The sequence below is a fragment of the Bubalus kerabau genome, chromosome 14, assembly GCF_029407905.1.
Source record: "Bubalus kerabau isolate K-KA32 ecotype Philippines breed swamp buffalo chromosome 14, PCC_UOA_SB_1v2, whole genome shotgun sequence".
In the NCBI taxonomy this organism is placed as follows: Eukaryota; Metazoa; Chordata; class Mammalia; order Artiodactyla; family Bovidae; genus Bubalus; species Bubalus kerabau.
Genome location: NC_073637.1, coordinates 13,690,959 through 13,705,576, shown reverse-complemented (window position 1 = coordinate 13,705,576; position 14,618 = coordinate 13,690,959). Strand labels below are relative to the sequence as shown.

Below are 14,618 nucleotides of genomic sequence, written 5' to 3'. Positions count from 1 at the left end.
ATAGCAACCAAAGTTAACTCTGTATATTCTAGTGATATTACCTGCTTTCTTGCTTGTTTCACTTACTAGACTGCAAGTTCTTTGAAGGCAAAGAAATATACCATTTTTGTCATCGTTCCTCTGGTGACTAGCTGTGTATATAGTCTTTAAAAATAGGTGTAGGTTGAATGAATGAATGAATTGGATTGTCTGTTATAAAGAGCCTAGATGATAAAAACAAAATGAGATAATGTACATATAGACTGCTGCTAACGGCATCTATCATATATTAGTTAAGAAAGCACTTTTGAAACATAAAATGTGGTAACTGTGAGATGGGGTAGTGGAAAGAAATAGAAACCAAGAATGAAAGCTTTCCCCAAAAGTTAACATTGAGTTATTAGTTTTTTATTAAATTATAATAACCTCAAGTCCCAATGACTCATGGAGAGAATCAAATAGGGTAATAAGTTGCATTTGAAAAAAAGAAAACAGTCTTCAACTATTCTTAACATGAAGCAAAGTGGTATATTTAATTAGTAGATCTGGAACCACTCATTTAGTGCCAAACCATGAGTACAAAGGATAACAGAACATAAACTGGCTGATGTAGCATCTTCTTTCTGAGGGAAAAAATGGCATACCAGTCTCTACTGTATTCTCTATCCTCTGTTCACAGGCATCAGTAAACAGATACACATTAAACAGATATCCATTATCATTTATTGATCATGACTGACAGTAGAATTTAAAAAGTAACATTCTGTATGTGTATGTGTGTGTGTGTGTGCTTGTGTGTGTGAGCATCCATGAGTGTATACATGCTGCTCAACACACATTTACCCTTCCAGTATTCAGAAAAAAAAATATTCTAATTTTCTCCAGGAGATCATGGCAAGCCCACTCCAGTCTCAGTTGTTCTGGATGGAATCCACATTTTGCTGAAAATTACACCATGGAACTTAAGTTTAAGCCAATTAGTATATACTTCCTTCTAGCTTCATAGATTGAAAGTACAACCCAATTAAAACCAATGATAAGAAGTGAAGGGTTTTTTTTTGTTTTTGTTTGTTTGTTTGTTTGTTTGTTTTTTTAGAATCCTGGATGTGAGCCTAGAAGTTACTGGAATTCATTTAATATCTATAAGGAAAGAGATCTGAAAAATATATAACATGTAGGGGGAAGGGAAGGTGAGAACTGAAGAGAAAAAAGTTGGGAATCTGATTTTGATGACACTACAAAACATTTACAACCAGCTATACCTGAGCTAACCACTCACAGCCAGGTATACCTGAGCTATGTGTGTTTAGAATTTTCAGTTAAATATGTGTTTATTAAGACAATTTGCATCAATTTTTAATTGCTTACAACCAAAAAGATGCAACAAAGAATACTCTTTCTCCTCAAGAGCTTACAGATTAGAAGGGAATCAGATTTCAATGATCTGTAAACAGATTATTGCAACTCATGAGGGCATCAGGTTCGAGAAATGACTAGAATAAATTTTTGGAAAGGAAGACACATGACTTGGGCAGAGTCATAAAAGATGACATGAGAGAAAAACTGTTCAGCTTGTCTTTGAGAGAAAGGGTGGACTGTTGGGTCAAATAAGAGGGGGGAAATTATTTCACACAGAGGGACAAGTGTGCATGAAGATGTAAAGGGGCATACTTCAGTATGGGTGGGTGGTGAACTGGTTTTGAAGTAGAAGTTGAAAAAATAGTTGGTGCCAGATTGTCAAAGCCTTGAGTGGCATGGTCAGGGGCCTGGATATTGAGTGTAAGCAGGAACCCTAAAGAATTTTGAAGGCTGGAATTACATGATTCCCCCTCTCTTTTGTTCACTTTGAATAAGATGGATTTGGAGGCAGGGGGTGAAATTAGGACATCTTTTATTAACCTAAGGAAGAGATGATGTATGGTTATAATAGTGAAAGTAGGAGGAAACTCTAAGAATCATGATCATTTCATGAATTTTAACTTTCTAGCCTAAAGTCATTCACCTATTTTGCACTAGCTGGATACTCTCAAGAGGTAGCAATGTGTATGGCTAAGATTGTGGAACCAGAATTCAGGTTTGTACAAAGCTCTGTCACGTACTAGCTGAACGGTCTTCAGTAATTACTTCAACTTTGTGTGTACCACTATTCCTATCTGAAAAATGGAGATGATCATAGTACCCACCTATGGTGTTGCCATGATAAAACAAAAGAATACAAGTGGAGGGTTTAGAACAATGCCTAGCACATGGAATGCATTCAACAAACATGAGACAAGATTATTTTACTCTGCCTTCATTATTTCTGTTTACTCCAGATAAATTTCATTAATCACCACTACTTTTTGATTTTTACCAGTGGAGAAATTGAGGCTCAGAGAAGTTATTGATTAGCTAGACATACAAACTAAGTTAGTTGCAGAGCTAAGATGTGAATCAACCATTTGTTTGACTCTAAAGCCAGTATTTCAACCTTTGACATATTATATTCTTCCCTCTGTCTTGAGTCATGATTTCCCTGTGACTCCTGAAGAATTTCCTGCACTTCACTTAGAATGACTGCATTCTTCATAAAGCCATTCTCTGGCAGCCCATAGTTTGCTCATCTTTTTGCCATAATTCTGTTGGAGACCTAGAATAGCATGTTTGAAGGCTAAGATTCTTCAGTTTATTTATAAGCAAGTGGTTCCAAAGACTTTTCACTGAGAACCAGAGGTGGTAAAAGCTGTTCAGATGCTGGGGATTTGTGATTAAGGGTCGTATCTTGGTAGAGCTGGTGGTTTTACTGTTGCTTTTGGGGGTGGAGTTGTGGTTGATTGTGGTGTTTTGGTTATTAATCAGTTTTTAATTGCTCCCTTCTCTTTATTGACCAGAGTATAAAGTGAAAAATAGTGATGGGAGTTGGGGTTAGGGGAGTGGCTTGGGCAAAATCAGAGGACCAAATCAGATTGGTGAGTCTGTACTTTGTCCTACCTGCTCTAGAATACTACCAGAAGTTCAAGGCACTATTGGGGATACCAGATGAAAAGGTAATGGCAGTGAAGGCTTGGGGCTACTGGAGGGCACATATATCCCCATCAGAGTCTTAATTCCTTCATCAGTTCAGTTGCTCAGTCATGTCTGACTCTTTGTGACCCCATTGACTGCAGCACACCAGGCTTCCCTGTCCATCACCAACTCCTGGAGCTTGCCCAAACTCATGTCTATTGAGTCAGTGATGGCAACCAAGCATCTCATCCTGTCATCCCCTTCTCCTCCTGCCTTCAGTCTTTCCCAGCATCAGGATCTTTTCCAGTGAGTAGGCTCTTCTCATCAGGTGGCCAAAGTATCAGAGCTTCGGTGTCCTTCCAATGAATATTCAGGACTGATTTCCTTTAGGATAGACTGGTTTGACCTCCTTGGAGTCCAAGGGACCCTCAAGAGTCTTCTCCAACACCACAGTTCAAAAGCATCAATTCTTTGGCACTCAGATTTCCTTATGGTCCAACTCTCACATCCATACATGACTACTGGAAAAACCATAGATTTGACTAGATGGATCTTTGCCAGCAAAGTAATGTCTCTGCTTTAATATGCTGTCTAGGTTGGTCATAGATTTTCTTCCAAGGAGAAAACGTGTTTTAATTTTAAGGCTTTCAGTCACCCTCTGGACTTTGGACCCCAAGAGAATGAAGTCTGTCACTGTTTCCATTGTTTCCCCATCTACTTGCCATGAAGAGATGGGACTGCATGGGCTCTATTTGCCATGAATAGAAAAGTGATGGGATCTATTTGGCCTGAAGTGATGGGACCTTCATATTAAATTATGAAAGGTTAATGTTTATATGCTTCCATATCCCCTCACGTATAACTTTGGCCAGTTTGCTGCTAAGTCACTTCAGTCGTGTCCGACTCTGTGTGACCCATAGATGGCAGACCACCAGGCTCTGCCGTCCCTGGGATTCTCCAGGCAAGAACACTGAAGTGGGTTGCCATTTCCTTCTCCAATGCATGAAAGTAAAAAGTCAAAATGAAGTCGTTCAGTCATGTCTGACTCTTCAGTCGTGTCTGACTCTTTGCGACCCCATGGACTGCAGCTTACCAGACTCCTCCATCCATGGGATTTTCCAGGCAAGAGTACTGGAGTGGGGTGCCATTGGCCAGTTTAGGCCCCTAATAAATATTTGTTGAATAAAATAAAAAAGAATAAGCAAAGACAATGATTACAGAGTTTCAATTTGAGATGATAAAAGCTTTTAGAAACAAGTTGATGGTTGCACACCAATGTGAAGAAAGTAAAGACACTGAACTATACACTTGAAAATGTTTAAGTGGCAACATATATATATACACACACATAGAAACATACATACAGATAGTTTTTTTTTACAACAATAAAATAATAAGCAAAGAGCAAGCAAGTGAATGAGTTAATGCATGCATAGATAAGTGGGATGGATGGGGGAACAGATGAACACATTTGCAAAAGAACAAGTGAACAAATGATTGAATTTTCCATGTGTTTTCAAGGATTAAGTTGTTTCCATAGAATGCCAAGTGCAAGTACTGGTCTCACACAGCATGGGACTCTGGCATGCTAAAAGGAAAAGAATAAATGACATTGTTTTATTTAGAGGAACAGCTGTTGGTCATGAGCTGTAAATTTTTTCCTAATGTAATGGCCATTGAGAGAAAGCTCTAATACGTCACAGAATTGAGTGGTGCCAGAAATGGCTGTAACCCTTTTAGGGCCTCATGTGGTTGGTCTGCCAAAACAACGATGCTTAAGTGTTCAGAGGACTATCCCATCTACTCTCTTATTGGAAAATGCAGTAGTCTGGACCATATGGGCTGAAAAAGAGAAACCTCTCTAAATAATCTTTTATTTTAAGAAAAAGGTTTTCCCCAATAAAAACACAAAAGGCAAGGTCATACACTGAAAAGATTATGATGAATTACAACTTTCTCTCATAATAATAAAAAAATTAAGTCAATTTAGATACATGCTGCAGTCTCAATTCATTGTCGTGAGATTACACGAAACAATAAGCTCTTGGTAAGAGGGTTTGGTATTTTACATTTGTCATAAACACTCAGGTCACCAGCAACAGCTGAGGGGTGGTCAAGTTTCCATGTAAGACTGTTGAGAGGAAAGAGTTAATGATTCTCTTTGGCATCTTATAAACCTGGTACCCTGAATGAACTCTAATCTGCAAAATTTTCATTAGCGATTTTTCTTTAAATTACAAAGACTGAGAAGTAGCAAGATATATTGGAAAGAAAATGGAATTTGGAGTTATATAAATTCAACCAAAGGCTAGGGCAGTTTTGTGCTGTCAAATTTCTAAGGTTTTGAAGCCTTGTTTGGATTGAAAACACAATCCCTACCTTTTAGAGAGAGTATGTCCTAACCACTGAATATAATACTTAGTGCAGAGTAGACATAATAAATATCCTTTGATGTTAATTTAAGAACAACACTGGTCTAGAATTTTAAAAATTAAATTTTAGTGAAATTTTTTTAAATTTTCATTGATTTACACGAGACGCTGAGAAATTCACTTTATCTCTTTAGGTCTTCCTCTTGTTTACGTGAATGAATAGGACCTGATGAATTTTAGAATCCTCCTTTGCTTTGATATTTTAAAGGCTCTAGAGAAGAAATTTATGGTTGCCAGGGGGGAAAAGTGGTATGGAGGGATAGATTTGGAGTTTGGGACTGACATGTTCACACTACTCTATTCAAAATAGATAACCCACAAGGATGTACTGTATAGCACAGGGAACACTGTTCAATATTCTGTAATAACCTAAATGGAAAAAGAATTTGAAAAAGAATAAGTATATATGTAAATGAATCACTTTGCTATATACCTGAAACCAACACAACATTGTTAATCACTATGCTCCAATATAAAAAAAAATTGTTTTTTAATTAAAAATCTATCTTTAGCCAAGGTCAGGGATTCAGAGTGACCTTTCAGTTTCCTGGGTTTGGTAGTTGACTGGGGTCTTACTACACCAACAAGGAAAGGGGCATTAATAGCTTTATATAGAAGCCAAAATCTCCTCAATATACACCAAAAGCCTATTCCAGGGAAAATAAGTTTCTTTGGTATTTTCTGTCCTTAAATCCAATTCACAAGCAGTTTATGAGTGACTGGACTGATGTCCTTCCTGCATGTCATTCACAGGACTCTTCAGACGGAATGGAAACCCTTCCAGGTTGGGTTTGGGAGTCATAAGTAATCAGAGAGACCATGATATCACACAGACACTGAGCACGTAGAGTTAACGGTAGGGCAACCACCTCATCATCCACACAGCCTGACAAATATCTGAGTCATCCTGACCCCATCTCTTTACTCCAGATCAGTTAATTCACTCATTCCACAAATCCTGTCAGATCTAACTTCTTGAGGTCATTGGAATCTATCCAATTCTCTCAAATCCCCATTATCTAATTCCAAGTCTTGGACTACTTCAACAGGTTCTAACTGAACTTGAAGCCTTTAATTTTAATCCTCAGCAAGCCATTTTCCAAGCTGTTGCACTCCACCTTCAGTGGTCCCCATTATCCTTAAGGCACAATTCAAGCTCCTTTACTGAAGGTGAAAATGAGGTTCCATATTTGCAGGCCTAGCTTTCTTCTTGGAGAAGGCAATGGCATCCCACTCCAGTACTCTTGCCTGGAAAATCCCATGGATAGAGGAGCCTGGTAGGCTGCAGTCCATGGGGTCGGACACAACTGAGCGACCTCACTTTGACTTTTCACTTTAATGCATTGGAGAAGGAAATGGCAACCCACTCCAGTGTTCTTGCCTAGAGAATCCCAGGGATGGGGGAGCCTGGTGGGCTGCCGTCTATGGGGTCGCACAGAGTTGGACACAACTGAAGCATCTTAGCAGCAGCAGCAGCAGCTTTCTTCTTGTGCCACATCCCCAACCACTCATCCTTCCCCATGCTTATCTCCATCCATCCCACACTACAAGCTTGCCCTTCAACCTGTCATAATTCAACTTAATTCGGGTCTTCATATATCTACTGTCCTCTGGATGGAATACGAGTCCCCCTCTTCTGTTTGTACTCCTCACCTCCCAATTTCTGCCACAATGATTCCTCCTGACTTTTCTGACCTCAGTTTAGGCATTGCAATCTCCAAGAACTCATTTCTTTTCCCATGTCATCCTCTTCCACCCCAGACTCGATAACAAGATGCTAATGTCCTTGTGTCACCTCCATAGTCAGTTCTCCTTTCATCATTCTTTATTGTCATAGTTTAATTGCCTGTCTCCCCTTCCTAAAGTGTAAGCTCAGTGAAGGCAGGGGTTCTGATGATATTCATTATAGAGTTTTATAGGCATAAAGCATAATAAACAAAGCATATTTATTTAAGTATTTAAATAAAGTACATGAATGAATACATGAATAAATGATAGGATTGAGGCTTGTCTATAGCACTTACTATTTCTTTGACCTTGGGAAAATCAATGAATTGTGTTCCCTTACTCTTCTCAACAGAAAAATGAATATGAATTCTCTGACTTCTTTGATCTTTGATTGAGAGGATTTTGTGAGATCACCTATGAGAAGTATGAAAAGTAATGTGATATTGACAAGTGGGGATTGATTCTTACTTATTTGCTTTCTTCTATGAGACATATCAGTTTTAGTACCAGGAGAAATAGGAAGGTAGAGGCTCTAAATTCTTTACAATCTAGTTTGAAGGGAATGGTAATCTTGCTGACTGTTAATCAAACAGTTTCCTTGAATTTGACTTTGATTTCTGTCAGTCCTCTTGGATTGTATCTTGCAAGAAGAGCCATTTATTTTTGAAAACAAGTTGTACCCTGTGTTCTGTTACTACTTAACTCACGAGTACCACCTGCTCTGCCTTTATGCCCAATTTGACTCAGGCAGAAAAGGATTCTTTTGGTTTGTGCATCCTGAAGAAGGTGGGATCCAAGATAAGTCAGGAGGTTGGAGGAAATCTGTGGACAGTTGATTGAGGGATTGTTGTCCCAGGTCCCATTTTGACAGGTCAGTATAAGGATGAGAGTTGGTCTGGAGCCAAGAATGAGTCCAGCTTTCATACTCTAGACTCTGTGCTGCCCAGAGTGGCATGCCACCCTAGGGAAACAGGCTGAGGAAATGATGACTTTGGCTGTTCAAGGAGTCTCCCAGATTTCAAAGAAAAAGCATGATGCCTCATATCACAACTGTTACAACCTTTGGGACTGGGCAGGTGTGTCAAATTGGGCACATCTGTCTCTGGGTATTTGTTGATCTGAAATGTACATTTAGAACCTTTGGTATGAAAGAGAGAGAGACTGAGTTTGTCCTGGATGTGTGTACCGAGATTGTAAGTCTGTACAGTGATGATGTAGAAGGACAGGAGTAGACAGTAAGAATACAGGCACGAAAATATAAACCAACAGGCAGGGTGCCCTCCAAATATCCCTAAACCAGACTCTGGTTCAAGCACTCTTCTTTAGTTGCCGAAAAAGGATTTATTTCTTGGAAACTAGCAATGCAATAAAAGCCAACCCTCAATTTCCTATAATAACAACAAGCTTCAAGTTTGGCATCCATATCACTGGGGACAAATTGTGCCAAGCAAGAAGTTAGAACCAGCACCCACAAAGGCTGTTCTCAATTCAGCAAAAGATGTTCTTCTAAAATGACTGAGGTCTTAGTTCTTCCATCCTGCCCACCCACTGAGCTGCCTTTCATTCTCGTACCAGCTCCTTCCACAATCCCTGTCTCTTTCTGCTGGGGCCAGGGAAAAGGTGACTTTCCCTATAGACCCCCCAGGACATCAGCTCCTCCGCCAGGTCAATTTTCACATTTATTGAGGATATGCCTTGAGCCAAAAATGAGCCATGCCTTTCTGGTATGGTGTGGGGCAATCTGATCCTGCCAACATTACTAGTAATTGACATGGGGGAGCATGGAGTGGGGGACGTCTGAATGAGGGCACATCTCTCCTCTCTTGGGGATAGCTTAACTTTCTTTCAGCAGAGAAATGTTTTATGATCAATTTAGGAAATGTTTTTGTCTTTCCCCCTATGCTATGCTATGCTAAGTCACTTCAGTCGTGTCCGACTCTGTATGACCCCATAGACGGCAGCCCACCAGGCTCCCCCATCCCTGGGATTCTCCAGACAAGAACACTGGAGTGGGTTGCCATTTCCTTCTCCGATGCAGTAAAGTGAAAGTGGAAGTGAAGTCCCTTAGTCGTGTCTCTTAGTGACCCCATGGACTGCAGCCTACCAGGCTCCTCCATCCATGGGATTCTCCAGGCAAGAGTACTGGAGTGGGATGCCATTGCCTTCTCCCTAAAGAAGCTAGTTTATCAACTTTTTTCCAATTTTCCCAGGTGTTATGTAGCAAGTGGGGGGTGGGGAGGGCAGGGGGCGGAGGGGACATGGTAGCTGCAGAAGAGAACAGTGGCTAAATCTCAGCCTCTGTACACTGGTGCCAAATCTAATATCAGAGACAGAGTTTTGGGTAAAGTAGAAAAGAATAGCTTTACTGCTTTGCCAGGCAAAGGGGACCCCAGCAGACTCCTGCCCTCACAAACTATGTGTTGCAACCCAGGAGGATTTGATGAAGGGTTTCACAGCAATCAGTTCAAGGATGTGGTTGCCAATAAGCTTAGGGTGTGTGAAGAGCCTGCATTCTTTTAATATGTTGTGTTGTGTGGGTGCTCAGTCATGTCTGACTCCTTGTGATCCCACGGACAGTGGCCTGGCAGGCTCCTCTGTCTATGAAATTTTTCCAGGCAAGAATCTGGAGGAAATCCTCCGAGGGGTCTTCCCAACCTAGGAACTGAACCCACGTCTCCTGTGTCTCCTGGATTGGCTGGCGACTTCTTTACCACTAGCGCCACATGGTCTCAGGTAATCTTGAGGAGCTTCTCTGGTTCCTCTAGTCTCGCCTCAGGTGGTCTTTTCTGATAGGGAGAATACTGACATCTTCCGTTTGTTGAGTTTTAATTCTATAAAAGGATTTAAAGGTATTGTTACAGGTGTCCCTTGAGGTCAAACCAGGACTCTGCACCAAGGCTGTACTATTGTTTCTTGACTGTTCATCCCTAGAATCTGCATCCCTCCTCTTCCTGGATTAACAATTGAAATCTGCCCTTTGGAACTCAGGGAAAGTCACGAAGGCTGACTAGAAAGGCTTCCCAAGCCCAGGAGCCTCTATAACATCCTGCTCAATTTCAAGAGTAGTTTATAGCTATGAATGCGGAAATGCCAACGATATCAGTCAACAATTTATAGAAAGGATGCTGCTGCTGCTAAGTCGCTTCAGTCATGTCCGACTCTGTGTGACCCCACAGACGGCAGCCCACCAGGCTCCCCCATCCCTGGGATTCTCCAGGCAAGAATACTAGAGTGGGTTGCCATTTCCTTCTCCAATGCATGAAAGTGAAAAGTCAAAGTGAAGTCTCTCAGTTGTGTCTGACTCTTTGCGACCTCATGGACCACAGCCTACCAGGCTCCTCTGTCCATGGGATTCTCCAGGCAAGGGTACTGGAGTGGGGTGCCATTGCCTTTTATAGAAAGGATAGAAAGCATCAATTAACTTACCAAATCAATTGATAGTGGATGAATAAAGGACTTTTTAATATAATTGACTTTCTATGTTTTCCATAGAATGAACTTCAGGAAGATATGTTGTATTAATCCTCAATTATAGTCGTCAAGAAATGTGTGTTATATTAAACCTTCTATTTAAATGGATTCTGAATATTAGAATATGGACGTTATGAGCCTTAAAACTGAAAAGGACCTAAAAAATCCCAATGGTTTGCATCTTGTGGTTACCACTATTGAACAGTTTTATTTACCTCACAATACAGAATTGTTCCATTAAAAAAAAAAAAAAAACTGTAATGACCAACCTCCATTTAGTAAAACTAAAGATTATTTTTCCTTTTACATTATTCAAAACATGCATGATGACATCAATATTTTTAAAACAGTAAACAATGATCCCGTTACTTTCCCTATGTCCTATAAAATATTGAAATATAGCTTTTGGATCCTCCACCTTACTAACTACAAAGAACACTTTAAGTCAAGAAGTACTAAATTGAGAACCATTAATCTAGCACAGTGTCCTCAATTCACAGTCATGAAAATTGTAAGAAATTTGACTTTTTCCTTAACCCGAAAAGGAAAGTTACACCCCCAAATTCACACCTTCTTTAATCAAAAATCAAACAAACAAATACGTAGATGCATTTCTTCCAATACTGACAGTGAAGGGGGAATTGCCACTTGTGGAGAATCACTCAGATATCAGAATCTCAGCAGTAGAGCACAGCTTGATTTCTGCCTGTGTAAGTTCAGTCCTTATTGCCAAGAAGTTAACTTGGTGGCCACTTGACAGTAATTCTCAAGTCTCATGATGTAGAGTCCTAATTTCTGAATAAATGCCAATCTTGAGTTTCCAAGATTTAATTGCAATTTCTAGGTTTTAATATTAAAGACTCTGAAGGTTTATTGGGCTTCAAACGCTCTTAAAACTTTTGATGAGTTAAGTGTAAACGAATAAAAAACATATGCGTTAACTTTCCCTTAGAATACATGTGGGTTTAAAAATTAAGGGGAAAAGGACTTGGCAAACTTTGGCTTTGAGACCTGCCAAACCCAAGGCATTTGAAAAAAAAAATAGCTCAAATTTGGAGAATCCCAAAGTCTGGTAAAATTTGTCTTTTATTTAAAGAACAAATAAGAGTGAAAATAACTTTTTTAAATAAAAGATTTTAGCAGGAATGTCTATGCTTAAACAATGAATGTGTATAAATATCTTGCTATTTTTGATTGCATAGTCAAACACACACACACAAATGCATACACAGGTACACATACAAATATATTTTGGTTTGCCTAAGTTCAAATTTCAGTGAATATCAGCCTTACCTTGTTCATTTTAACATTAGCAATACAAACAAAAAACCTGCAAATACTCAAACACATCTCAGCATGATATTTGATATGGTGGGCTATTCAAATACTGACAAATCTTATTAAGTTATTATTTCTAATGATTTCCTATTACGGACCCCAAATACATGAACCCTGAGCTTTCTATGCTTTCCTTTCCCCAGACAGATCTACTTTTCAAAGCTTTATTTTCCAGTTCCTCATTACACTCATTCTCCAGCAATGCAACATTATTTCTCATCACATTACTTGAAAACACCTATCATTTCCACTTTCCTTATTGGTCCTCTCTGTCAGGAATGTCACTTCATCTCCACCTACAAAAGTCTGGATCATTCAAAGTATATACTCAAATAGTAATTCTTCACAAGCTATCTCATTACTCATGTGGACTTGGCAAATCTCACCAGATTAGGCACCTTTAAAAACATTTTCCAAGTCTCCATCTTGCTCACAATCATAGTTCAGATCTATCGGCATTACAGAAGTGAAGGGATAAAGGATACGTATTGCCAACAGTTTCTCCACTCTTACTGATTCCAACTGATTTAACAAATGGACCTGAGGACCCAGCTACAAATCAAATACAGCATCAACTTCACCACTGCTAAATCTGGACTGATGAAAAGCGAATTGCTTGTTCTGTTTCTAAACATGGTTTTTAAAGAATCCAATAACATGTGGCAAAGGAATATGAGTCAAGACCCTCATGATTACAGGATCAAACCCAACTTTCCTGTCCAATTCTGATGCAATAACCTCTCCCCCTGATAATGGATTAAAATGGATGAGAGATGGAAATAGTGCCTTTCTGGATTTTCTCCAGTACTTGGAGGGAGTGGTGAACAGCCTTCCTTGACACAGGAAAATCAACAATTAAGTAGTCTTTTTCCAGCCAATATGTGGCTATCATAATGAGGATCCACCTTCCTTCTAGCTCTATGGTTTTTGCTTTTCTTACACATGCTATGATCCAGCCATAAGCTTGTGATTCCTTAAATATATCACATTTTCACCTGTATTATTTTTAACAAATCTATACTTCAGAAAACGAAGATCATGGCATCTGGTCCCACCACTTCAGGAAATAGATGGGGAAACAGTGGAAACAGTGTCAGACTTTATTTTTCTGGGCTCCAAAATCACTACAGATGGTGACTGCAGCCATGAAATTAAAAGACGCTTACTCCTTGAAGGAAAAGTTATGACCAACCTAGATAGCATATTCAAAAGCAGAGACATTACTTTGCCAACAAAGTTTTGTCTAGTCAAGGCTATGGTTTTCCTTTGGTCATGTACGGATGTGAGAGTTGGACTGTGAAGAAGGCTGAGAGCCAAAGACTTGATGCTTTTGAACTGTGGTGTTGCAGAAGACTCTTGAGAGTCCCTGGAACTGCAAGGAGATCCAACCAGTCCATTCTGAAGGAGGTCAGCCCTGGGATTTCTTTAGAAGGAATGATGCTGAAGCTGAAACTCCAGTACTTTGGCCACCTCATGCGAAGAGTTGACTCATTGGAAAAGACTCTGATGCTGGGAGGGATTGGGGGCAGGAGGAGAAGGGGACGACAGAGGATGAGATGGCTGGATGGCATCACTGACTTGATGGACGTGAGTCTGAGTGAACTCCGGGAGTTGGTGATGGACAGGGAGGCCTGGCGTGCTGCGATTCATGGGATCGCAAAGAGTCGAACACGACTGAGTGACTGATCTGATCTGATCTGATCTGATACTTTGAAAATGTTGTCCTCTCTGTTTTGAAAAGCTCCTCTTGTCCACCTGGTACAACCATTCATACCTGGAAAACTTGGCTCAAAAAAATCTCTTCTGTAAACATTCACTGAGCCGCTTTGCAGTGTTAATTTTTAATCTACTCTCTCAGTATCTTGACCATATCTTTGATGATGTATAATATACTGGCTTGTAATTTCTACTAAAATTTCTCTCCCAGAAGAATGTGCACATCTTGAGGACAAGGACTGTATCTTATTTCATTTGTTCCTATCACCTAGGTTTGCTGTATATAATCAATAATCAATATAGTTCAAGAAGAAGTAATTTTTATTTAAATATGGCTAGGTATATTTGATAGATTGGCTTCTCTGATCCAGTCTGAACGGAGAATTTTAAAAAAAAATAAATAAATATTCATTTGGCTGCACTAGGTCTTAGTTTCAGCATGTGGAATCTTTGTTCTTCTTTGTAGCCTGTGACCAGGGATCGAACCCCGGCACCCCTGCTTTGGAAGCATGGGGTCTTAGCTATGGACCACCGGGGAAGTCCCTATTCTGAGGATTGAATGCAACTGACCAGCAAGGGAATCGCTTTTTGCAGATTGTCATGTGGGAGTGAAGAGGCCTGACAAGAAAAGGAATGTGACAGATAGAACATAGAGTCACTTCCTTCAGTAAACTTACAGTCTGGGGAATTCCCTGGCGGTCCAGTGGTTAGGACTCAGAGCTTTTACTACTGTGGCCTGGGTTTGATCCCTAGTCAGAGAACTAAGATCCCACAAGCTGTGCAGCATGGCCAAAAAGAAAAAAAAAGGAAGAAACTGATAGTGGCCATTAAGTTTAATATTCAGATCTTATGATACAAAATCAAAAACTGTAGTGCTTACCCTGCACCTGAGTAAAATTTATTTTGGTAATAAAAGACTTCTCCATCACTAATTGTTCTATCCACTGAATACTGAAAGATGTAAATTAT

At 39.8% G+C, this 14,618-nt stretch overlaps 1 long non-coding RNA gene across 1 annotated transcript in view; it reads right to left on the bottom strand.

Annotated features, from left to right (window-relative positions):
- Positions 1 to 4,300: 4,300 nt before the first annotated feature.
- Positions 4,301 to 14,618, bottom strand: part of LOC129626597 (uncharacterized) — a 48,573-nt gene continuing 38,255 nt past the window's right edge. Inside the window, exon 3 of the long non-coding RNA XR_008702060.1 lies at positions 4,301 to 4,552. This is a non-coding gene — a long non-coding RNA (uncharacterized LOC129626597). The remainder of the gene's footprint in view (positions 4,553 to 14,618) is intronic.